This window comes from Falco punctatus (genome assembly GCF_963210335.1).
Source record: "Falco punctatus genome assembly, chromosome: 8".
Classification (NCBI taxonomy): domain Eukaryota; kingdom Metazoa; phylum Chordata; class Aves; order Falconiformes; family Falconidae; genus Falco; species Falco punctatus.
In genome coordinates this window covers 63,125,455-63,145,758 of record NC_137588.1, presented here as the reverse complement: position 1 = coordinate 63,145,758, position 20,304 = coordinate 63,125,455, and the positions used below count along the sequence as shown (strand labels likewise).

The 20,304-nt window shown below is 42.2% G+C and overlaps 1 protein-coding gene across 2 annotated transcripts in view; it reads left to right on the top strand.

Moving 5' to 3' along the window:
- FNIP1 (folliculin interacting protein 1) overlaps positions 1-20,304 on the top strand; it is a 70,435-nt gene that overhangs the window by 2,329 nt on the left and 47,802 nt on the right. The window lies entirely within an intron of this gene.

The window sequence follows — 20,304 nt, the reverse complement described above, 5'->3', positions numbered from 1 at the left end:
TTACTTTTGTTGGCGGACCCACAGGTATAAAATCCCAGGAAGAGACTGATGGCTCTTCTGACTAAGGCTCTGGAGGTGGGTGAGAGACCTGGCTCTTAGGATAGCCAAGTACTATTTTTTGAAGACTAATACAGACGCCCTCTAGGCATGTTGCCTAACAGCTGCTTTCATTTTTCAAATGGAGATAAGTCTTTAGGTAATCCTCACTATGGGTCTAGTCACTTACTGGTGAAACTCTTGGATAATGCACACCAAACAGACCATTATTTATTACAGCTGGGTCTTCGGAGACTGGAAACAAGCACTCTGGATTTTTAGACTGCTCCTGGTTCCGGTAAACCTAAAGGCACCAGCCTCATCAATTTCATTTGGGCTAGGTTATGTTTATGGATTGATATATTACTATCTGTTTATATTCTGAATAACAGAATGTTTTCTAAATATTCTGAGCGCTGTTATTTCTGACCGTCTTCACTTTGAAAACTTTGTCCTCTTACTGAAGAGACTGTGTAGAACAACTATTAAAAAATACATAAATTCCCTTAATAGATTTTGTGAATAGCATGTACTTAGAGAGAAAAGCCCAACTACTCTGGCAATGACAGCAGTATAGCAGAACATTTAAGGATGATTTTAATGTTCATTGTCTTTTTGACTATGAATATATTTTGCATTTCTGTCAAGTTCATTGTCAAAGTTTAGCAGGACATAAATTCTATTTAAGCTTACATTGTTCCAAAAATAAAATAATACTTTTCAGGGGAAGTGTACTTTGTTTAGTTGTTGATGTATTTGTTTGGTGGTTTTTTTTCCCCTTACTCAGAATCTCTTTCTGTGCTGTGGGTGTGTGAAATTTTATGAGCCTGGGTCTAGGCAGACTGGGTACAATCCTTCAGAAGTAGGCGCTAGAGAGGCTGACAGTTCTAGTGATGTGACCAGTAAGTTAGCAAGTGTCAAGCATTTGCTCATGTACCAGTTTGCCTTTTTTTTTCCCACATATATATACCAGTTTATTTTACAGAAGAAACCTTAGAAAATCACAATAGATCCACTACGTATTAGTATTTTAGCTCTTCAGTTCAACAGAGGGCAGTTGGCAGGCTTGGCTTTTAGACTGAAGTCTCTTGGTACAGCTGGCTATTCACATGGTGAGCAAGAATATTCAAAATTGTAGTGGTAAAATCTGTTTACAAGAAACACAGAAACACCTGCAAGTATTCTAAAGAAGAGACAAACCCTGAAGTTCCAAGGTGTAGAGTACCTGCTATCTACTGCAAATAATACTCACGTGAGTGGATTTTCCCTGAGGGTAGCTTTTACTATAAATAGGAGCTCTTGGCCATATTGTAGCATCTGGCACTGTGGCTGCTGGTGACAGGAGAGCTCAGCCCATGCTTGGGCTGATACAGTGATTAGGAATATGAAATTTCAGGTATGTTGTTTTCTAGAACTTCAGAATCAAAGTATTCCTGTTGTAAAAATGTATAAAGCTGTTCACATGAGTTGTATGCTGTAAAAGCTTTAAAAGGTGTGTACGCTTTTAAATAGCAATTAAATAAACACTATTCCAGAATGTTCTGATCAATTTCCGTAGTAAAATGGAAACAATCTTACAAAAACTTCCTTAAACTAAGCAGAAGCAGCCACGCAGTTCTGCTAGATACTGTATGGGCACACAAAGCATTCCACTGCACATTTACAGTACTGACTGCCACAGATAGCAGTTTTGAGCTGCTGTTTCTCTTCTGGCTTTCTAGGGGTCTGTTGCAGTGCTTGGGAGAAGAGGGAGCTGCTAAATCACTGATAGCCAGGTTTTTGTTCTCCAGAATGGGCTCAGTAAATTACTGAGGGGTCTTGGGCATTATATCTTTGTTGTTAAGATATGTGGGCAGTATTTCCAACGGTAAATACAGCTGTAAGGAGTGCAGCAGAGTGCATCCATTGAGATAGTAACTGGGCTTGGAGCCCTGTTAACCTACTGCAGAGGGAGACGGATGGTCCTACAATACTGCATTATGGGACCTGGTACGTTTTGGGGTTGTATATAGGAGAGAAACTCAGTGGTTTTTTCCCATCTTATGTATAAAGTTCAAATATGTGTTCCCTTGTATCTCTAGTCATCTTTCCCACCTAGCCGGGGGTAGAGGGATTATTAATTAGGAGTTCTTTTGACACTACAGCTCAATAAAGGTTCCAGTGTGTGTCTGTTGGGTTTTGGGTTTTTTTGAGTTTGTTTTGTTTTGTTTTTTAAATCTAGGGAGCTCTAAAGAACCATCTCACCCCGAGGGACATTCCACCGATGTTTGCAAACTCTGTTTTGCTCTTGTTAAAGCACCTGTTGTAGAGGTACAGCTGTGTGGTAATTGTTCAAGCTTGAAAGAACCCCTTCCAGTTTTGAGTTTCACCAATGGTGTGGGGTATCTTTGGGCACATTTTTCCTTTAGGGGTTTGCTTTGGTTATCTGGGTATTTCTGAGGACAGGCACAGTTTTCCAAGTGGGAAGATACAGGAATAAATAACTTTAGATGTTCTTTTTTATGGAGAAGGCCATTTTCTGTCATCCTGGAAGCGTGCTTTTTGGGGTCTTTCTGTAATATGTGCTGCTCCTTTATTGAGAGAATAGTTTGCCAGGTTTGTGAGATATGAAAGGCCTAAGGCGGGCTGGAAAGTAGTATTTCCTGAAATCTGTCTAGGCATGTATCCCCCATCAGCCCAGACTCTTTCTGTTCTCTGTGGCAGTGATTTTAAATGGTATCCTGAGATTTGTTTCCTTTCACAGGATTTTTGGCAGTGGGATTCATCAAGGGAATTGCAATAAACCTGGAGTTGGAAATGGGTAGCATGATACAAAGATGCTTCATGAGCCAGCTCTTCTACAGAGCTATTGTTCTTGCACAGTAAAAATGCTGTATGCTTTCTTTCAAAGGCATAAATGCTTCTTGAACCAGGAGCTGATTTCTTGAAATAAACTATGAAGAGACTTGAAGACATTTAACAAAGTGTAGCTGAGGACTTTTTAAAGTGGTGGATGGAGTAAGGTGAAAGTGGAACATTAAAGTTGTATTTACATTGATTTTTACAGTCAAAGTTTTACCCATCAAACTTCCTGGCAAGCTTTCACATTATTTCTGAAGGTGGCTAGCACTGATGACATAAATAATATATTGTGCTCAGGACAGGGGTAACCACCACAGATTGCCATGTTGCTTTCCATTTTTAAGGTATGGCTCCATGAAATGCCAAAGGAATTCAGAGCCAGCAGTGTCTGGACTAAGTAGTATCATCAGATCTGAGAGAGAGCTTAAAAACTGACAAAAATACTGCCAAAATGCTTACTGAATTTACTCTTACTGAATTATTGCTTCCACAGCAAACAAGGTATCCTACTTCACCCAGTCAAATCAAATTTCCATCCACAGCAGGTAGCTGTGTGTACAGCCTGGCTGGAGCCCAGGGAAGCAAATCTCTTACCAAGCTGTGTCAGTCCTTGTGAGCAATGCAGCTAGCAAATTCATTATCCTAACAGCACTGCACAAGGCTTTTTAAAGCTGTTCCTCAGCACTGGTGTCAGTGTGTCAAGCCAGTCTGACCAAAATGTGCTATTAATGAAACAGTGTGTTTTGATATTTGCTCACTTCTGGCATTCTGCAAGTCTTTCACCAGTAGCTGTAAAACTCCTGGCATTTCACTACTTCAAAGTTTACCTTCAAAAAGAACTTTAGCTGGACTTCATTTTGTAATAGCACTAGCTTTTCATCTTTTCTCATGAATTTAAAAAGCTTTTGTCCCATAATTTTTAAAGACTATTCAAATTCTTAAACATCCAAAATGCTCATGTGTTTTTATTAAGATTACTTCTGCCCTTTAACGTCCCTTAAGTTTTGGGTTTTATATATAAAAAAAAAAATCCATCTTTTTTGTAATATCTCTGGAAGAGTTTTTGGCTTTTTAACTTGCATTCATTAGCTTGAATGTAGCAAGTTTTAATAAATACTTCACTCTGATTTATGCATGGTTTTCTCTATCGCTGTAATGACTTTGGCTTGTATTTTGAAATATATTGCTGTTTTCTAAAGTACTTATTTTTGCCAGATTCTGTTTTGCATTTCCTGTCATCTGAGCTTTTATGTACCTTCCAGTGCTTTAGGTCAGCTTTCGTCTTGGAAGCAGAGATGTACAAATTAATAGGTTCCAGTAAGCACCTCTGGAGCACAGAGAAAGTTTTGACAAATTCTGCTGAAGGGGCCGTTCTCCAAGCCCTCCTTGACACCACTCTGTAGGTCTCCCAAGTGCTTCTTCAGGTAGGCATGTGTTGCTGCTAGAAGATCCAGCATGTCGTTGAGTATTACATGCTAGCTGTGAATAAGTCAGTGCTGCAAGCTGGGTCTGTGCAAAGGCTGAAGGGAGCTGCACATCAGAGGGTTGGTGGTCCAGCCAGGGATTGTTATTTACCTGTATTGTCGTTAGATCCAAAGAGATTAACTTGGATCGTTGCCCCCATCATGCTAGGTGCATGTGAATGCAAAGAGTGACCAAATGATCTGAAAACTGTTGGGGTGCTTGTGCCTACCTGACTTTGTCCCTTGGAAAATTTTCCTTTGCCCTGCTGGGAACACACCCTGCCTAGCCGTCGCTTTGCTTTAGCTTCTTCCTGTCGCTTGTGGAACAGAGAACATGAACAGTGGAGTGGAAAAGCCCTCTGTTCTTTTTCTCTCTTTTTTTTGGAAGGAGATAAAGATACAAAATGAGCTAATTCACAGGTTAAGGGTCACCCTTACTGCCTTTCATACTGACATGTCCCATGGTGGCTGGGATCTTGCAATGACTTAAGAACTTGGCGTCACAAGGTCACACTGCCCTTAGTGGCCATCACAAGGTCGGTGCTGTCCGTGCGTGTGCTTGGCTTCCTCCCAGCCTGCCGCATCGCTTCCTCCCCCTGGGATGGCACGGGTTGTCTGAGCATGGCCTGCAGTCTCTTGCCTTGCTAAGCTGCCCTTGGGACAGTCACTTTCTTGGTTCCCCTTCCAGCATTTCATCTCCTTCCTCTAAGTTAGAAATTGTTTTGAGGAGAAGCTGGAGTGAGTGAATCACCACTGGACCTCTGGTGGTTAGGCCTTCGGGCCACGGTGCTAGTTTGGATCTTGCCAGCTGACCAGGTGAATCCTTTGATTTTACTTCTGAGTTTTTGTTGGATTTCCGATTGCACGTGCCAGGCAAGAGAATGTGGCTGTTTTCCCTCTGGAAGGCATGGATGTCTGCCGTCCTCTTCCCCATGGGTTTGACCCAATGTGGCTGAGACAGACCCTGCTGCCATGCTTGTTCTGTGGAGACAAGATGAGCTGGCCCATCGTCTCCGCTGTGGGAGAAAGGCTATGCTGACTTCTTGCCATGGTTTCTGTGTGTATGTGTAGGCATACTGGAGTGAAAATGCTTCTTTACACTTGGGTTATGCTGGCAAGTGTTGCAAGAAGGTGTTTCTGCCAACTTAAGGGTTCTGGTTTTTCCCCTCCTTCTCCAGGTGAGGTCATTAGGGGTATGAAGATGTGCCAAGAGCATGGGCTGTCTGTACCTGTTTGTCCACTGTGAGGGCTTCTTTTTCTGAAACAATTCTACCGTTCTTTTTCTGGTGACTGAAGGTGTGTTTACATGTCTCATGTTGTCAACCTTGCTCTCTTGGGATGGCCAGCCCCTCTGGTTGACTGATGCATTGTCCTTCTTGTGTTTTCAAAGGGCTTTATCCTTTGCTGTGTGTACGCTTCTGAGTTAGCGTATGCTCATGGTGACAGCTTGGATGAATTCAGGCTTCTGTTCTGGAATAAACTGGTCCAGTGTGACTTGGAGCCTGCAACTTGTGTTGTAATTTTGGCTGAATGCTGGAGGTGACCACTTTAGAAGCGTGTTTTACGAGTGGAAAGTAACGCACACGGTGGTTTCATGCTCAGAGGCTGTGTTCCCTCCTATTGCTACATCTGGAGCAGAATGTCTGCAAGATCACATGTTCGTGAGTAACGTTAGGAAAAATGCAGCTCCGAGTTGCACCAGCGAATCCACAGCGTGGTTGTGCTGGACTTCCAGAATCGGCAAAAAGCAGAATTTGTCTCTGAAGACTTCAAAAATTTTGCATTGTGGTATAGATAGAGAACCTTAATCTATAGAATATCTGCTGGAGGGGAAAAAAGTTCTGCCCATTAAAAACAGGAAGTCGTTTTATTCATCTGTAAATGACTTGCTAATGCACCAGCTGCTCCACCTTACACTGAGTGGTAACAGAACTAATATATGGGAAATACTCCTTTGAAAAAAACTCATTTGCACAAAATACACATGTGATTCTGCTGTGCCTAAGGAATGTGACCGTAATGATTACATTCAAAAGGCGCAATCCTCTCCGCAGGATTAATCACTTCTAAAAATACATACCCAAATGTGTTCTGCTCTGTAGAAGTGTGAACAGTTATTATGTAGTCTTTGTATTAAAAAGGATTTATTTATTTTTTACAACAATGCGTTGTGCAGTTGCTTAGTGCTCAACTGAAGCTTTTAATTGAGGTAATTCCGCACATTTGCGTAAGAAGTACAACCTTTTTCTTTTCTGAAACCAATAGCTTCTGTAGATACTATTATTCAGAATACAATACACCGCAGAGAAACTTGTTCAAACATGTAAATTGCAGCACAAAATACTATACAAACTACATACAGCATATTAACAGTGCATGCACATAGCACGCATCCGCAAGTGCGATGTGTTTGTACAAAGTTTTCTGTCTTTTCTGAAAAAGTAATTTCATAGCCCTTATCAAGTGATTAAACTTTTGGACTTAAGCAGTTTGACTAATGGAAAAGCTCTTTATTTTAAGCAGTCTTGTCTGATAGTTTTGCACTTATAATGTAGCTTTTATGTATTATCTGTCTTTGAAACTATGGCCTTGAAAGAAACCCCCATTTTATATAGGTTGAGGACTCTTTGAGTGATGCCAGTGTCACTTAGTAAGAAGCTCAGCTGTAGATACCCTGTTGCTGCAGCCTGAACAAGCGAACCACCAGCAATACTCCGTGAGCGGTTGTCACGTGAGCGCAGACCCAGGAGGCAGCTGTTGCTGGACGTGGTAATCTTCAAGCATGGAAATGATCTATTACATATCACTGAGCCTGCTCTGTTTCTCCAGGATGTTTCCACAACATCGTCAGCAACGATTTGGCCTAAAATGAGTAAAATACATCACAGAAACAATCGTATTTATAGGTACTGTTCACGCCCATGGTACTCATCCAGATGTGCTTGTTGCCTCATTCGCAGTGTCTTCAAATGTCTTTCCCTTGCTCCAGCCAAAATGCCAACAGAACATGAAACTTGTAACAGTACCACAAACCCTCTACCATTTCAGTTTGTGTGATATATAACTGGGAGGAAACAGGAGCCAAATTACAGTTCTCTGCCATCTGTTTTAGTCGATAAATGAAGAAACTTTGAGCTCAGTTCAGCCCAGACTTTAGTTCCTGGCATTGTGCCTATTTTAAGCCAGAGCAGTATCTTCACCCCAGTTTCTCTGTCATTTTCCACTTCAAGAGAGCCCATTGGAGCAGTTGCTTTGCTGTATGCTCTCTTTGGTTTTTATTTTAGCCTTGGTACCTGTGGAAATGGTGGCTCATGCAGTGCTGCGCTCAGTCTCGCACTCCCCTCTTAGTAATTTCAACACCTTTTGGTTGGCTTCAGTCATGTGTGGTGGAGAATGCGAGAGCAGAAGTCTGAGTGAGCTGAGTTTCTGTAACTTGAGTGAAAATCCTGCACATGCTGTTGCGTGCTTCCTTCCCCTAAGTGCCCATGAAGCTCTGGGTTGGCTACACCTCGTCATGTTGCTCTTTTCAGAAGGCATGTCAGAGCAGACGTGGGGACAGCCCGAGTATTGGAAGAAGACAGCACACCTGTGGCTTCATAGTTTGCTCAGGTAACAGCTATAGTGTGACCACAAGAAAGGCCAGTCCCACACTACCGTGACTACCAGGACATCAAAATTTCTCTTTGCCAGTTATTCTGCTTTCTAGCTAGTACTGAAATACACACCCATCTGCTATGTACTTGCATTTCTCTTGCCTTGCGCGTGCCTTGCACTGTGTGGTCCCAAGGTATAAACAGACCTTCAGAGCCTGTGGACTCAGCACTTATTTTGGCATGTTTCAGGGTAATTGTGAAAGAGGACAGCAAGTCAGAAGGAAGCACGTGTGAGCAGTTAGCTGAGAAATGAACTATCAAACAGGAATGAGATTCTTGTGAGGGTTTTTTTGCACACGCACGCACGTGCACACCCCCCCACACACCCCACCCCAGGCCTACCTAGAAAAAGTTCTTGCCGTTTGGAGAGTTGACTGAATGATTTGGTTACACCTTTTGGTGACACTTGGTACCAGAAATTGGTAGAAAAATGATGTTAGTTCAGATGTTAATGAAAAATAGGTGCAGATGATAAGCTTTGTGGTTGTGTGCTCAGAGAACACAGGCTGCAAAACATGGTCTGCAGAACATGCACTCTCCTTCTCAGAATGTTGTCCTAGTTGAATTATATTATCTGAACATCTGAGAAGCTGTTAAGGAAGAAGTCTGGCAGAATTTTCTTGTTCCTACAGGAAAAACAACAGTATTACCTCCTAAGACAGAGTTAAAGAAATCCCTCAAAAAGCGAACTGGCTTACAGTGCTAACTGTGTTTCTATTTAAAGGCAGCCCAAACTCTGACATACAACTTAAATAGTCAGACAGAAAAAGGTGGTTGGCTTTTTTCAGTACTTAAACATATTTCAGCTGCTGTGAGTTACTGGAAATTACTCTACTTTCTGAGTAGAAAAGGAAATTGTTCTACTGACAGCATGAAGGGCTGAGAAGCTGTGAAAATAAGCGTGTTGGTTTCTTAACTACATGCATTTTGTAGTCATACAAGAGATGCTAATCATGAACTCATGACCTCTTTTTCGAAAACAGATATAATTAAAAAGTATAGAATGAAAAAAAATCAAAGCAACTTAAATTCTTATGAGACTAACAGAATTGTATCTTTACATAAACAGCAATGTTTATCAAACTTTGTTTTTCAGATAAGGAAGAATACCACTTTGATATGACTGATTTAATTTACTTGCTTTAAATTCTAGTGGTTTTTTTTCATAGTACCTTGTGTGCAGTTATCTTCAAATGAATTATTTTGATTAGTCTGAAAATGTGTCTATTTTTAAAACGTGTCATCAGATTTTCTGTTTTGGTTGAAGAATGCTGACAACCAGCAGACAGCTTGTGTTTGTGTGTTCTGTAGGACTTCTTTTCACATTGGGGTTAGAAGGTAAGACACTGGGTATTAGGGGTTTTGTTTGCTTGGGCTTTGGTTTTGGGGTTTTTTGGTGTTGTCCTCTGTCCACATCCCATCCTGTCCCCCGGATTGGTATGTATTCACTTAAAGACTCATCTTTTCTGTTGGTGGCTAGCAAGCTAGCAGGACAAATCAGCTAAATTACTCTCAGGAGATTACATTAGTCTATACCTGCGGTGGAGAAAAAAATGTGCAAGATGACGTAAAATTCACTAATGTCGGTTGTTCTCATTTGTATGGGTAGAGAAAACAGAGGAAAATAACATGGTACAGGGAGCAGGGAGTTCAGCAAGAGATTGTTTCAATATATTTTTTTTTAAAAAAAAAAAGAGAAACTTGGAAACAAAGCAAATGCAAAATGACCCAACCCTATAAAGTTCTCAGTGTAACTCAGTGGGATTTGAAGGCTTTCAGTGCTGCAGCCTTGAGCTTTGCTAAAGGATATTTATGCTGGAAGAAAAGAGATCCTAAGAGCAAGAAAGATCCTACTCTCGGATCTCTGTCTCCTGTATATATATGTGTGTGTATGTGTATTTCAAAATACACCCAGGTGGCTTCATTGGCTGTCACAGCTCTGAGTGTATGTGCCCCTCAGCCATCAGAAGACCATGAAGCAGAAGCCTGCCTACCTTGTTGGGCAGTGCTTGACTGCTCTCTTTGTAGTAAGGTCTTTTGTGGTTTTCCCCAACAGTGAGATAGCTAAATTCAGTATATGTGTACACTGTGTAGACGGGCCTAAATTGTTTTAATGTAATGCTGGACAGACTTGTTTGCTTCTTAGGCCAGAACCATAGTTCTAAAACTTGTGTGTTAGGATTTGGCAGGGGGGAATAGGTGCTGTATAAATATAAGCTCAGATATTGGCAACAGAAGAGATGGAGAGACTTTTGAATTTCTTTCACTTGTGGACAAGGAATAGATTGTTCCCAGCGTTTATCAGTACAGTGCATGCAGCCCTAGAGCAGCTGGGGACCACTGCCTGTGTGTCTGCTGATGGAGAGAAGGGCTGGTGGTAGTCCGCCTGCACCTTCTGCGTAGCTGCAGCAAAGCAGAGCGGAGGGGGGTGCCATGGGCTTTTATTTGGAAGGTATGATGTGAACGATGACAGCTGCTGAATACAAAAAAATAACAGGCCGGAGATGCTGTGTGTGAAGTGAGTGTAATGAGTATAAAGTGGTAGCATTTTGGAGCTGTCCTGTGTGCAGAAAGATACAAAGATGTGTGTGCAGGTGTAGTTGGAGGCAGTTGGGTGGTGCTGCTGTGACTTAATGCATATATTTAATGGGATTGTTTCTGCTTGGTTGGTATTCCCTGCTCATTGTAATGTTCTCCCTCATCATCACTGTCCCTGTTGTTTGGGGCTCTCCTTTGGAAACTAGTATTTACACACATGCACACACACACACAGAGGAGGAAAAGAGTTAAAGCCTCACTCATTTTCCATTCCATTTTTCTGTTCTCTTAGTTTTGTTCTGTCTGAGACCTACAGTGCTGCCTCTCCTCTCAAGGTTTCCCCTGGGTGCTGTACTGTCCCCTCCTCCTCCTGCCAGAAGCAGTAGGGTGCATCCTGTTTGGGGTTACTGCTGTGTCACTTCAGATGACATGCACTAGCATGAGAAGGGGAAAGGGAAATGAAGAGCCAAGAGAGCGATTACTTTATCAAGAGCTCATTTCAAAAAAAAATCCAACAAAACAACCAAGTCCAAAATGTCCTGGTGGCATTGACAGCTATTGCTGTCCAGCACGTGAGCCCTTCTTTCCTCTTGATGCAGCAGAATAAATAGCTTCATGGGGCGCTGTTAGTGGTTCACAGCGGGATACCTGCAGCACTAGGGTTCTTTGAGTTCCCACATCTTACGGATGCTCGTGTGGACTGACTGAATAGGAGAAAAAAGATGAGGCAAGAAAATACTTTTGAATGAGAAAGAAAAGCTGAGTGCCACTCCATGGGAATGAGAGGAAACAATAAATGTTGGGGGTTTTATGTTCTTGTTAGACTGCAGCATGTGAAGTACAGAAGATACAAGAGCTGATGCTGAGCTGATAGGAGCTAGTTGGGAAATGGCTCGTTCTGCTGCAACCCCCAGAGAGTCCCTCTTGGGAGACAGGCAGGAGTTGCCCCATCTGTTGGCAAGCTGTGTTGGCTGGGAGTGTCTGGAGCTACATTCTCATCAAACCATTACCACCGGCAAAAAGAGGTTTATTGAACATACACTAAATATATATATATCTCTTGATTAAGTACAACCTCTCCCAGCAGAACAATGTAGGTTTTATCAAGTGTTTCTGTTGATTCTGTGAGCTGTGAGGCAGAGCTGGTTTGGACTGTGTGTTTCAGCTCAATCCTGCGATAAGGAAGGTGTGTGTATGTGTGGCGTGAAAAGTTTCAGTGCTGATTCCTAGGGAGGACATGCTGAGCTGAATCTGCAATTTCTTTGATGCAGACTAGGATTTTAGCAGTAAGAAAAGCTATGTGGACGCATCGGGACTGTTTTCAGCTGATGCTCAGAGCTTGCGTGTATCTGTCTTGCATAGTTCTTAGTAAGACTTGACCAGTTCAGCTGTTCTGCAGTAGAAAATCCCTCGAGATGGACAATCATGTTGAAAAGCTTATTTTGTTTACTCATGATAGGGCAGTGGCTAGTCCTACACTGTATTTCCCATTCCTGCCATTCTTAGAAACCCAGGGCTGTGAGCATGTAGTGACACTTAGAAAACCAGTGGGGACAGCAGGAAATACGAGTGCGGAGTTTAGTATGGCAGTGAGCAAAGCACTGCATTGCAAACCCATTAGAGCGCTTTGTTAAGCTTCGTTTAAAGTTTGAGCAGCTTCCTTAAAATCAGAGGGACCACTAGCTGTCTGACAGCTAAAAGCATGCACAAGTGCTCTTCTGCTTTGGGGAACCAAAGTATTCGGGACCTCACATTTGTAGTGTGTTGTTAGGAGCCAGGCTGTTCCAAGATTCTGGCAATCTGGTTTTTTGCAGATGTTAAATGAAGTTGTGTGGCCATGTGGCTTGTTCAAGAATCTTGATTTGTATTTGTCCTCGTGTCCTTATAAGTTACATAAAAGTGAAGTCAAGCAATGTTTTTAGTGTCTGCTCTATATAGATCTACCTGAAATAGTTTCAGGTCACCTTTGCATGCTTAATTTGGAAAACGATTGAGCAGCATGACTCTTGCCTTGGAGAATTGAGCAGTCTAGGCTCCTCACTGTAGTCTTGGGGCTCTTGCAATATCTGCGCAAATCAGCATCTCATCCTCTCTGCAAATTAAGCAGGGGCCCGTTCAACTTGTAGAGCCAGTAAGGGAGGGATGTTCAGTCCACGGGTTGGAGCCAAGTTAGGAAAGTCTTCCCTCCTGAAAAGCAGCTGTAGGATAGAGCCAGTCCACCTAGATACTCACTAATGTTATGTGGCAGCTCTATGAAAGCATTCCTAATTGTTTCTGGTTCAGAGCCTGGCAGTAGTCTTGAAATGCAGTGAACTTCCTGGTTAGTAGTTTTGAGGGTTAACTAAGGGGCTTGGTTAAAGGCCCCCGGGCACAGAGCTGTCGTGGAAGCAGCTCTCTGTGCAGAAGGGTTGCAGAATTGGGCCAGGCATCACATTGGAGGTGTTGGTGGACGCATAGATTCAAGTGACAAAGGCTGTGGTGTCAGGCAGTTGTTGATTCATGGGGAGTATCTATCATTAGCTCTCATGGGGTATCGGTGTAAATGAGCATCAGGTATGGATAGGCCAGACTGGGATTTCATTTCATAGATATTAATTTGTTATACTTGTTTATACAATCATCCTCTGTCTTTAGTTTGCAGTTGTTCCTGTGTAACTGAGATGAGGTTTTGGTGAAATCTGAGGGGGGAATAAGACTGAGTCAGCACTCTGCTTAAGCCATGTGCTTTACTTTAAGTATGTAAGTAGTTTCATTGCTCCCAACGAAACCGCTCATGTGCTTAGCATTAGGCATATGTTTTAAATAAGTTGGTGATCCAGAGTCTGGGGTGGGTTTTTTTGTTTTTGAGTAAAATCTATACAAATGTGGAGGGTAAGGCTACAAAACACGCAATGTTTAAAATGCTACAAATAAAAGGTTTAAGGTAGTAATTTTCAGGGAAAAAGCTTCTGGCATTTAATGCGTTTTAGTGACACACTGAGCTTAAATGTCACCTTCGTCGGAAAAATGATAATCATCTGTGAGCGTGACTGTCTTGATAAATGACCTGGCAACATAGCAAGCTAAAGTTCACCGTAGTCCTCTACAACACCAGGCTTCAGACTGAAAGCAGCATTTTGGCATTATCCCTACGTCAAACCTCAGTTGAACTGAGTACTTATAAATAATTGTTCGCCAGCTTTTCCTATTACAGATATACAGTTTGTGAAATTGGTTTACCATGTGCTGAAAATTTCTTTGATATTTTTAAAAGCATGTTGCTATGGCAACTGGACCCCATAACAGAAAAGCCTCTTGGTTATAAGGCTAAGAAATTCAGTTAACAACCAGGAATAAAGCCATAGCAAGATAACTTGTATTCTTTTTTTCCGAAAGCAAACAAACCAACCCCAGAAGAAAGCGTGGTATCCTGAAGCAGCTTGGACCTGGATTACCAGATGGAGGGGCACACCCTGCTCGCAGAGCCTCAGAGTTTGCGCTGCGAATGCTCAAGCTGGTCTCAGCTCTTACGGCAGAGAATAATCGGGGAGTTTACAAGCATCTTGCTCCGAAATAATTCATGTCTTGTCTTTTTTTTTATTTTTTTCATGTGGAAAGGTTGAAGCGATTTGATGGTTTGGCTTATGGGCAAGGAAACATGAGTTTTGCTTCTCAGAACTGGATGTCCCCTTTGTGCTTTGCTAATACAGAAACTGGCAGAACAGGCATTACTTTTTCTTTGACGTTAGGGCTTGCAGCCCTGTTTCCTTGTGTCTCATGACTGAGTGAATCAACACCTAATTAAACAGTCACATGAGGGACAGAGTAAAATGCTGCTCAGGCAGTGATCATTGTGAATCTTTGGAGAATAACTACTTACATCTGTCTTCCTCCTTCTCCAAGGAAACCTTAACAGCTGCAGCTTTGCCTTCTTTTTTTTTTTTTTTTTTTTTTTTTCTCTCCTCTCCAAGGGAAAAAAGATCATGTAAACCTCGGCTGAAGCAATGCTGTCTTTGCAGATACATAAGACAAGGGGTAGGGGGAAGAGAAGACTTAGAAGTGCTTGACAAAATCTTGAGAAGGTGGAATGATTTGAGTTTGTGCTGGGAATGACTTAGCTGAAAGCTTGAAGGTGTGTAGTTCTTGCGCGTTTGACACTCCTGGAAATTTAACTGAAAATGTGAATGTCGGGCAAGGAAGTTGTGAGTGGTCTGGGGGCATTCTTGGTATTTTTAGTTTTAGTTGTAATTGTTTTGCTTGCAGCATGTTATGAAAGGTCCGTAACAATTGCTTTCCATCTCTGGGTGGCAAATACTTGTGTGGAGATTTATTGGGCTCTCAATTATCACTCAGTCACAAGTGCAGCCACCTTAATCAATTACACAGACGTGGCCTACAGCCAAGGAATGCTCAAATCCCCACGCTGCCTGCTTGCGCTGTATGACTTTCACCACCAAGGCAATATTTTTTCCCCTTATAAAACTCACAAAACAAGTATTACAGGATGTTTTAATCAGCATAAACAGATGGCTACCTCCACCCTGACACGGTGGTGGGCTCCCAGGTAGCACATGGGATGCGCTGGGCTGTGCAGCAGATGCCTGGATCTATAGCGGGCAGTTTTATTGCTGTCATACCCTGGCATTGGAAGTAGCAGTGGTTTGAGTACTCCATGATGCAGTATTTCCAGGCAAGGAGATACCAGTCTGGGATCATTCTGGCCCGCCTGCTGCAAGGTCAGTGGGTTTCGGGGCTGTGCTGAGCCCAGGAGAAAGCAGGGTCTGGGCAGCTGCCCCGGCAGGGACCTGCTGCATCCCAGGGCCCTGGGCACAGCATCACCCAGCCCCGCTGGCCCATCCTGGCACAGCTCACAGGTTAAAAAACGTGACATAAAAAAATACAGCTGTTTATGTTCTAGTCTTCTAGCTTTTAAAAAGTTATTTATTTCTTGATATATCTATCTGTTAAAAGAATAAATGCTTATTTAGATGTGTTTGCTTGGTGCAGAAATCATGTGTCATGTCAGGATGTCAGGTGTAGCTAGAGTACACTGACAATTTGTTCACAGACCTTGTAGTGCGCTTTTTTTTTTTTAAAAAAATATCTTCTGAAGTAATGTATTGAGAATCTCAGTTTCCACTTGTGTGAAAAGAAAACTGCCATAGTTGTTAAAATTGCTGGGAAGGGCATGAAAATAAAAGCCTTAAAGACTCTTTAGGCTGAAGGTAAATACAGCAAATTCAATTTTTGCCTATTAAAAAAATGAAAATGTTAGGATTCCTCAACCAAAGTACTCTTGTTATATCAGGAGTCATTCAAGGATTTCTTCTTATTATTAATATTAGAGTCAATAGCAATAGTGGAGCTATAGCAATCCCTCTAAGATGTCTTAATTTTCATGGCAACAGAGTGCTTGAAGTCAACCTTGACTCTAATGTATCTTCTTTTTTTTGGTGTCATCTATTAATATCCATGATCGCCAAAATAAAAAGCATCAATTTACCATTAAGTTACCTAAGCAAACTTTGCAGTTGATAAGCTTGTGAGCTTGTTTTTGTTCTGTCTAGCACTGTGAAACAGTCACTTTTTTATCATATTACTAACTCTCAACAGTGGTCACAGATGTAACAGAGATGCTGGCTTTCATAGGCGAAGGTCGCTTTATTGTGCTCCGGAAACTCTCACGTATCGGGCACAGATAGATGCTGCATGTCATGGAGTGTTGTGCTGTCATTTACACTTTGAAGAGGGGGTGGAAAACAGAAGTTAGTTTTATGTGTGGATTTAAACACTAAAGAACGTATCTAGGCATCACCAGAGTTACACAGCATAAAGGAGGGGGAAAAAGACTTCCCCCCTGCCAGCCCTCTTCTGCTACACTAGATAATTCTGTGTGATTTTAGAAAATTCTTTATTTCCAACAGCTGTTGGTGTGCATCAAAAGCAATTTGTATTGGAAATTCTTTTCTCCCCAACTTTTCATTAAAGACACACAATACGGAACTATTTACACTTTAATAGCTACAGCAGAAGATTATTCTGCTCTGCACGCCTGAGAGTGCACAATAAAATAACTGTTTGGCAGGGGGAAAATGCCCTGTTGTCTCGCAGTACCAGTTGGTATTACGGAGGTTTGTTCGGTGTCTTATTTATAGTAGATTGCAACTGGAAATGTGATTCAAAACAAACACCAATGTTCCAGTAGCTTAACCATGCATCAGATTTTTACATTGATAGTTGTTTTTATTTTAAGACTCTTCTATCATGACTTGAAAAATTATAACAGTGAAGGGACAGTCGATTTGCTGAGGTCTCAGCATCCGCGTTTTACAAAGAAAGATAATATTCTATGTTGTACCTTCCAGGAATGCTCCCAGGCAGAGTTGTATTTATGCTGATGCTCCCTTACATCACCGATGGAGACAGTTTGTTCCAGTCATGAGACCTCTTGCTGCTAGTTAGAATCCAGTGTATGGAGAGTTTATAAACTGGTTCTCTGATATTTTTTTTTTTTTTAATTGCATCTGAAAAGCACTTTTCAGTATTAAAAATCTGGTTTCCTTTAAAGAAATAGGGGCCCAGGTTTTGAAAAGCCTGCAGGCTGCTTGCAGTGATCTTTCTCATAGTTTTGGCTCCTGCTGACCTTTGGCTGAGTTTATGTCTGTGTGTGCTTATCTATGGTGCGTGCAGGTATGTGTATGTGCTCCAGTTGTATACGGTGGGTTTATGCTTTAATACTGTCCACTCTTCCTCTTCAGCAGTGAGGAATTCAGTGGAATTTTTTTTGCAGGGATGCAAAAATGGACAGAAAGCACATTTTTGTAAGAGTCTGGCTCAGTGGTGATCTTACTAAGGTGAGTATTTGTAAAGAAATGGTATCCAACTATTGCTAGTCAGGTTTCAAATAAAATCCTAATTGGTTTTCTCTCTTTTTGTCTAATGTGGCTTCCAGCTCCTACCTTCGTGCATTACTAAGCAATAAACATTTCTTGGCTTGCTTGCCAGTTCTTTGTTGTGTGCATTTACAACATGTGTGAGGGAAGCCTTCTTTCAGGAGAAAGACTGAAAAAACTTGCTAAGGCAGTGGAGACCGAGAATGAATCATTTCATTACTTTTTTAGCCTGTGGTTGGAAAAACTCTATTGTCTGTTCAGTTTAAAATCAGATGATTTATACCCAATAAGGTGCCTGTGAGCCTTTGCAGTAGCTTTAAATGTTTTCAGAAGTGCCTTTGGATTAAAATTAAGAAAGTAACTCTTTTTGGTGCTGTTTTGTTTTGAGGTTTAAGGGTTTTTTTTGGCTTAAGTATGTTTAGGAAGGAGCCAGAGCCACAGTCTGGCATCGGGGTCTGCACAGAATCCATTGGGCTCCGAGGTGCTTCGTTCTCAGGGCTGTTCGATGGGCTGAACACTGTCACCCACACCTTTCCCATCTGCAACTGGGTGGATGTGCGTGGATACTGGAGTGCCCTCCCAGGATCTCTCTGTGAGATGCTAATGCAGGAGCTTTTGATCACTTCATTTTTTGAACTTGTTAAGTGTCTTTCTGAAGCTAGGTAGTATTATCAGCTTTGTTTTCCGAGTTCAGATTTACACACACGCACACACAAAAGCCTGCACCCTTTCGAAGAGATGGAGATTATCACATTCCCTGCCAAAGCCAAGTACTGCCTAGGTGGTGAATGAGGGACTCTTTGGGGGGGAATGCGGGGCAGGGAAAGGCAGCTTTCTGGAGATACCTTTCAGTGATCGGCGTGGTAGGCCTGTGCAAAACCTGTAAAGCTTTCATGGTGTAGGTGAAAACAAGTTACTGTATCTGGAATATAACCAATATTGTAATTATAGCTTTTTACTGATCAGTGGCCCATTTGGGGTTTTATTTTTATTTCCACACACCCACACCCCCCTAGAAACAGCACAGATAAGCAGTGAGGAGTGGCCGAGGGGCTGCGCCGTGCCCCTCTGCACTGCAAGCTGCTGTTGGCTGAGCAGGGTGGGCTATGGTTCTGCACACCTGCCTTGCGTTCCCCCTTCCCGACACAGCCTGAACCTTCTCGGAGCCTGGCTTTGTGTCTGCATTTGACAGCCGGTACGTTTGGATTTGAGCGCAGACTTGGACCTAGGTTTCAAATACCGTAGGTACGTACTGGTGTGACCAGAAAATCTCAGTGTCCTCAGAAATTTAGAATCAGACATTGTTTTTGAAAACTTACCTCCTGTGTTCCAGCTCAGTAAATAGAATGTTCCCTGTGACTGGATATACACCTAGGGAAGAGGATGGTGCATGTTTAATCTTAGAGGCCTGAGTAGTTTCTTGGGTATGGGAACGGTGACAGCGTGCGTGAACCAACACTGAGTATCTGAAGGCCTTCCTCAAGCAATAAATATTTACTGATCTGGCTAAAGCACTGTTTACTCTCTGTACACTTTGAGTCTGTCTTTGTTTGAAGAGAAATTCCTTACAATATTTTTCCTGGTCAGTTGTTGGATGGAGGCTGGGTCCGCTTTCAAAGCACTTGTCTTTAGTACGCATCAGGTTACCCTGAGGTAAAATGGAAACCTTAGATGTTACTTCTGCAAATAAATGTTTACATAATGCATTGCACTGAACTTCTCACCATTGCATGTCTAAGAAAAAAGGTCACTCTTGACATCAGTAACCTTTAGAGAGCAATGCGTTTGCCACACAGGTAAGGTAAATTACTGTGCACAGCACATTCCTTTCACTAGATTGGGAAGGTAGGAGGTCAAATGTTATTGCTTACAACTCCCAAGCCTCGGCTTTTTAAGCTTAAAAGGCAATATATGGTTTAAAGGCATGGGTCCTGTAAAACAGCACATGCCCCATTCTGCTCATGGGAGTAGTTGCATTGAGTTCCCTGGCACTAGTCACATATGAAAAGGCAGGTCTATAATACATGTCTGTGCAGCATCAGGGCCTCAACTCTTCATTTTGAAATGAGAAACTTCCTGTAAAACATTCCTGGTCGCCAAAGGTAACAGTTCGGATTTGGAACCAAGTACCTACCTATCTTTTAGTATTACTGCTTTTGTGTCAAAAAACTTGCCCAGCACCTTCCTGTAATTAAGTAGCAAAACTGCTGTTGTGTCATATTTATTTGTTGTGTCAATAGTTTGATTTCTTCCTTAGCTTGGTCCAGGAGACATGTAGCAGAAGAGGCAGCTCAGTGTTCTCGGTGGAGGCCATCTCAGAGGGCAGTACGTCCGCTGGGCTGTTGGGATTGTTGCGTCTTGGGGCCAGAGCCCATGAACAAGTGTCAGCTCACCCACTCTGTGATACAGGGGAATTGTCAGTAGCCCTAGACTTTGTCTCGTGGGATGCAGTGGAACAGGAGATTCTGATGATTAATGGATTTTTGCTGCCTTTGTATTTGAAATATTGGCAAAAGCTGTAGGTTTTCAGATACTGGGGGGGGAAGATGTAGGATCTATGATGCTACGGTCTTCTGCCTTTACATATTTCTTGCGTTTTGTCCAAAGATAATACAGAATTAATAGTATGAATGATTAGCCCCACCTACGCCTGTGACAAGACTTGATGGCTTTTAATGTGCATTGCTTTTTTGGATGCTTGGTTCCTTCTTCACTTCCCTGTTCATCTCTCTCGTTCCTCCCCCGCAATTTAGAGAAAAAAGTTCTTTAAATAGCAAGCTTTTTGCTTTTGTCGTGTACCGGGCAGCCTTCCTAGCGTGGCCTGGGTCACCACGGGAGCAATCACGAAACCTTGTTTACAGCTACCAGGTCGGTCAGGATTTCTTCGGGCGTTATTTCACT